This window comes from Nyctereutes procyonoides, unplaced genomic scaffold, assembly GCF_905146905.1.
Source record: "Nyctereutes procyonoides isolate TBG_1078 unplaced genomic scaffold, NYPRO_anot_genome, whole genome shotgun sequence".
Lineage (NCBI taxonomy): Eukaryota > Metazoa > Chordata > Mammalia > Carnivora > Canidae > Nyctereutes > Nyctereutes procyonoides.
The window spans coordinates 22384170-22390557 of record NW_026575139.1 but is presented as its reverse complement, the minus strand read 5'-3'; positions in this window follow the sequence as shown (position 1 = coordinate 22390557).

Sequence of the window (6388 nt, the reverse complement as noted above, 5' to 3'; positions counted from 1 at the left end):
AAGCGACCACTCTCTGCAAGGTAGGAGGTGCGGAGAAGTGAATCCAAGGTTAATATATGGGAAGGTAAACTGCAGCGGGGAGCGCCTCCCTCCGCCGGCTACCAGAAAGTGATAGAGCAGCGGAGCGCAAAATTAGAACTTTTAGCAGTCTGCTCGGGTGAGGGACGTCCCCACCCCACCAAAGGTGCTCAGGGGGCAAAGCAGGGGCGGAACCCTAGGTGGTACGCCCGCGGTCTCAGGATCCCCAGGGTCACAGGAAGACCGGCAGAGCTCCCAGGCATCAGAGGGAGGAAGCGAGCTGCCCTCAGTGAGCCCAGGAGGGGGCTTTCAGCTCGGGGTGGCCACAGGCCCGGAACAGCACAGTCTGCGCAGCTGCAGTCAGGCAGGGACCCCCTCCCCCAAGCAGCGGCACCGCAGTGAGACCCCCACCCTCCCCCGGGAGGAGCGGCACGGGTGCGCAACGCAGGAGTCTGCAGGATTTGGGGACCTGAAACAGGGATGCATGCCCGAGATAGAAATGCTCAGTCACGGGCTGGGTGACCTCGGAGTGCAGATGGGGACCAGGGAGACAGGAGGGATGGACCGCTTTTCCTGGAGGCCACACTGAGGAGTGGGGCGCCGAGCTTTCCGCTCCGGGGCTGGAGATTGGGAGGCCACCATTTCCACTCTCATCCTCTAAAGCTTCGAGGGAAGCCTCCAGGGGCAAAAGCCACCTAGAGCAATCTGGAGCAGATTACTTAGCCTGGACCCTGGCAAGGGTCGTGCAATTCTCCCCGGGGGCAAGGATGCCTGAGAATCAGGACGACGGTCCCTCTCCCAGAAGATCAGCAAGAACAGGCAGCCAAGATGAAGTCTACTGAACATTGAGAACTGCAGAACTCCAGCGCTGCGGGAAAATAGTATATAGATTCATGTTTTCCCCCATGATTCTTTAGTTGTTTTAATCTTTTTCGATTTCCTTTTTCTTTTTTTTAATTTTTTTTATTTATTTATGATAGGCACACAGTGAGAGAGAGAGAGAGAGAGAGGCAGAGACACAGGCAGAGGGAGAAGCAGGCTCCATGCACCGGGAGCCCGACGTGGGATTCGATCCCGGGTCTCCAGGATCGCGCCCTGGGCCAAAGGCAGGCGCTAAACCGCTGCGCCACCCAGGGATCCCTCTATTTCCTTTTTCAACCAATTTCTTATTTTATCAATTCTTTTAAAAAATTTTAATTTTAATTTTTACAGTTACATCCTATCCTTTCATTGTATTTAATTTTATTTTTGTACGTATAAAAGTTTTTCTTTCTTTACAATTTTGGGATCTAGTTTTCTAACAAACACCAAAATACACACAAGATACACTGTATTGCTCTGTTCTGTTCACCTCTCTGATTATATTCTCTTTTTTTCTTTAATTTTCTTTTTTTCAGTTTCAGGTCTCTTCTGATTTGTTTAGTGTATATTTCTCTGGGGTGATTGTTGACATTTTGTTCTCTCATTCATCTATTCTTCGCTGGACAGAATGACAAGATGGAAAAACTCACTTCAAAAAAGAGAACAGAAGGCAGTACTGACTCCCAGGGACCTAAGCAGTGTGGATATAAGTAAGATGTCAGAACTAGAGTTCAGGGCAGCCCCGGTGGCGCAGCGGTTTAGCGCCGCCTACAGCCCAGGGCGTGATACTGGAAACCCTGGATCTAGTCCCACATTGGGCTCCCTGCATGAAGCCTGCTTCTCCCTCTGCCTCTCATTCTCCCTCTGTGTTTCTATGAATAATAAATAAAATCTTTTTTTTAAAAAAAGAACTAGAGTTCATAGTAAGGATTATAAAGATACAAACGGCTTGAAAAAAGAATAGAAGTTACTAGAGAATCCTTTTCTGGAGAAATAAAAGAACTAAAATCTAATCAAGTCAAAATAAAAAAGGCTATTAATGACATGCAATAAAAAATGGAGGCTCTAGCCATTAAGATAAATGAGTCAGAAGAGAGAATTAGTGATTTAGAAGACAAGATGATGGAGAATAAAGAAGCTAAGAAAAAGATAAACAACTACTGAATCATGAGAGGAAAAGTCAAGAGTTAAGTGACACCATGAAGCAAAACAATATTAGAACAATTGGGATCCTAGAAGAGGAAGGGAGGGGAGAGAAGGTATATTGGAGCAAAATATAGTGGAGAATTTCCCTAATCTGGGGAAGGAAACAGGCCTTCTAGTCCAGGAGGAACAGAGGACCCCTCTTAAAATCAATAAAAATGGGTCAACACCCAAAATATAATAGTGAAACTTGCAAATCTCAGAGACAAAGAAAATCCTGAAAGCAGCTCAGCACAAGCAGTCCATAATCTATAAGGGTGGAAACATTAGACCAGCAGCTGACCTATCCACAGAGACCTGGCTGGCTAGAAAGGACTGGGATGATATATTCAGGTGCTAAATGAGAAGAATATGCACCCAAGAATACTTTATCCAACTAGGAAGTCATTCAAAATAGGAGAGAGAAAAATCTTCTGGGACAAATAGAAATTCAAAGAATTTGTGATCACTAAACCAGCCCTGTATGGAATATTAAAAGGGATCCTTTAAGCAAAGAGAGAGCACAAAAGTAACAAACCAGAAAGGAACACGGACAATATACAGAAACAGTGACTTTACAAGCAATACAATGGAAATAAATCCATATTTTTCAATAGTTACTTAGAATGTAAATGGGCTAAATGCCCCAATCAAAAAACATGGGGTATCAGATTGGATAAAAAGCAAGTCCCATTGATACACTGTGTCCAAGAGATTTGTTTTAGATCCAAAGACACCTCCAGATTTAAAGTGAGGGAGTGGAAAACCATTTATCATGCTAATGGACATCAAAAGAAAACTGGGGTAGCAATCCTTATATCAGATAAATTAGATTTTAAACCAAAGACTGTAATTAGAGATGAGGGAAGACACTGTATCATAATTGAAGGGTCTATCTAACATGAAAATCTAACAATTGTGAATATTTATGCCCCTAACACGGGAATACCCAATTATATAAATCAATAAAAAAATTAAAGAAACAAATCAATGATAATACAATAATAGTAGGTGACTTTAACACCTCACTCACTGCAATGGGCAGATCACATCTAAGCAGAAGATCAGCAGGGAAAACAAAGGTTTTAAAGGACACACTGGACCAGATGGACTTCACAAATATATTCAGAGCATTCCAACCTAAAGCAACAGAATACACATTCTTCTCGAGTGCACATAGAACATTCTCCAGAATAGATCACATATTGGGTCACATATCAGGTCTCAATTTGGTATCAAAAGATTGGGATCATTCCCTGCACATTTTTTTAAAAGATTTATTTATTTATTTATTCAGAGAGAGTGAGAGAGAGGCAGAGACACAGGCAGAGGGAGAAGCAGGCTCCATGCAGGAAGCCCAACGTGGGACTCGATCCCTGGTCTCCAGGATCACACCCCGGGCTGCAGGCAGCGCTAAACCGCTGTGCCACCGAGGCTGCCCTCCCTGCACATTTTTAGACCATAGTGCTTTGAAAGTGGAACTCAATCACAAGAGGACATTTGGAAAGAAGTCAAATGTGGAGGCTAAAGAGCATCCTACTAAAGAATGAATGGGTCAGCCAGGAAATTAAAGGAAAATTTAGGGGCACCTGGGTGGCTCAGTCAGTTAAGTGTCTGCCTTCAGCTCAGGTCATGATCCCAGGATCAAGCCCCACATTGGGCTCCCTGCTCAGTGGGGAATCAGCTTCTCCTTCTCCCTCTGCCTGCCACTCCCCCTGCTTATGCTCTCTCTCTGTCAAATAAATTTTTAAAAAATATATTTAAAAAAAAGAAGAATTTTAAAAATTCATGGAAACAAATGAAAATGAAAACACAACTGTTTAAAACCCTTGGGATGCAGCAAAAGTGGTCCTAAGAGGGAAGTATATAGCAATACAAGCCTTTCTCAAGAAACAAGAAAGGTCTCAGATATACAACCTAATCTTACACCTAAAGGAGCTGGAGAAAGAACAGTAAATAAAGCCTAAACCCAGCAAAAGAAGAGAATTAATAAAGATTAGAGCAGAAATCGATTAAATAGAAACCAAAAGAACAGTAGAATAGATCAATGAAACTAGGAGCTGGTTCTTTGAAAGAATTAATAAGATTAACAAACCCCTGGTCAGACTTATCAAAAAGGAAAGAGAAAGGGACCAAATAAAATCATGAACAAAAGAGGAACAATCACAACCAACACTGAAGTTTTACAAAAAATTATAAGAACATATTATGAACAACTGTATGCCAAATTTGGCACTGGAATAAATTCCTAGAGACGTATAAATTACCAAAACAGGAAGAAATAGAAAACCTGAATAGACCCATAACCAGAAAGGAAATTGAAGCAATAATCAAAAATCTCCCAATAAACAGGAGTCCAGGGCAGATGGCTTCCCAGGGGAATTCTACCAAACATTTAAAGAAGAATTACTATCTATTCTTCTGAAGCTGCTTCAAAAAATAGAAATGGAAAAAAAAAAAAAGAAATGGAAGGAAAATGTGCAAACTCTTTCTAGGAGGCCAGGATTACCTTGATCCCAAAACCAGACAAAGACCCGACCAAAAAAGGAGAATTACAGACCAATATCAGTGATGAATACAGATGCAAAAATTCTAAGATACTAGCCAATAGGACCCAACAATACATTAGAAGGACTATTCACCATGACCAAATGGGATTTTTTCTTGGGTTGCAAGGGTGGTTTAATATCTGCAAATAAATCAATGTGATACACTACATTAATAAAAGAAAGGACAAGAACCATATGATCCTCAATAGATGCAGAAAAAGCATTTGACAAATTACAGCATCCTTTCTTTTTTTTTTTAATTTTTTTATTTATTTATGATAGTCACACACAGAGAGAGAGAGAGAGAGGCAGAGACACAGGCAGAGGGAGAAGCAGGCTCCATGCACCGGGAGCCTGACGTGGGATTTGATCCCGGGTCTCCAGGATCGCGCCCTGGGCCAAAGGCAGGCGCCAAACCGCTGCGCCACCCAGGGATCCCTACAGCATCCTTTCTTGATTAAAACTCTTCACAGTGTTAAGGATAGAGGGAACATACCTCAATATCATAAAAGCCATATACAAAAAACCCACAGCAAATATCATTTGCAATGGGGAAAAACTGAGAGCTTTTCCCTTGAGGTCAGGAACATGGCAGGATGTCTAATATCACCACTGTTGTTCAACATGGTACTAGAAAGTCCTAGCTTCAGCAATCAGATGACAAAAAGAGATAAAAGGCATCTGAATTGGCAAAGAAGAAATCAAACTCTCACTCTTCACAGATGACATGATACTCCATGTGGAAAACCCAAAAGATTCCACCCCAAAATTGCTAGAACTCATACAGCATGCAATTCAGCCAAGTGGCAAGATATAAAATCAATGCACAGAAATCAGTTGCATTTCTATATACAAACAATGAGAGAGAAGAAAGAGAAATTGAGGAGTCAATTCCATTTACAATTGTACCAAAAACCGTAAGATACCTAGGAATAAACCTAACAAAGAGGAAAGGGATCTAAACTCAGAAAACCATAGAACCCTCATGAAAAAAATTGAGGAAGACACAAAGAAATGGGAAAACATTCCATGCTCATGGATTGGAGTAACAATTATTGTCAAAATATCTATGCTATCTAGAAAAATCTATACATTCAATGCAATCCCTATCAAAATACCATCAGCTTTTTTCACAGAACTGGAATAAATAATCTTAAAATTTGTATGGAACCAGAAAAGACCCTGAGTAGCCAAAAGAATGTTGAAAAAGAAAACCAAAGTTGGTGGCATCACAATTCTGGACTTCAAGTTCTATTGCATAAGCGATAATCAGAGATAGTACAGTACTGGCACAAAAATAGACACATAGATCAATGGAACAGAATAGGGAACCCAGAAGTGGGCCTCAATTCCATGGTCAACTAATCTTTAACAATGCAGGAAAGAATATCCAATGGAAAAAAGACAGTCTCTTCAATAAACGGTGTTGGGACAGCCACATGCAGAAGAATGAAATGGACCACTTCTTACACCACACACAAAAATAGACTAAAAATGGATGAAAGACCTATATGTGAGACATGAATCCATCAAAATCCTAGAGGAGAACACAAGCAGCAACTCCTATAACCTTGGCTGCAGCAACATCTCACTAGACACATCTCCAAAGGCAAGGGAAACAAAGGTAAAAATGAACTATTGGGACTTAATCAAGATAGAAAGCTTTTGCACAGCCAAGGAAATAGTCAACAAAACCAAAAGATAAATGACAGAATGGGAAAAGGTATTTGCAAATGACATATCAGATAAAGGGCTAGTATCCAAGATCTATAAAGAAC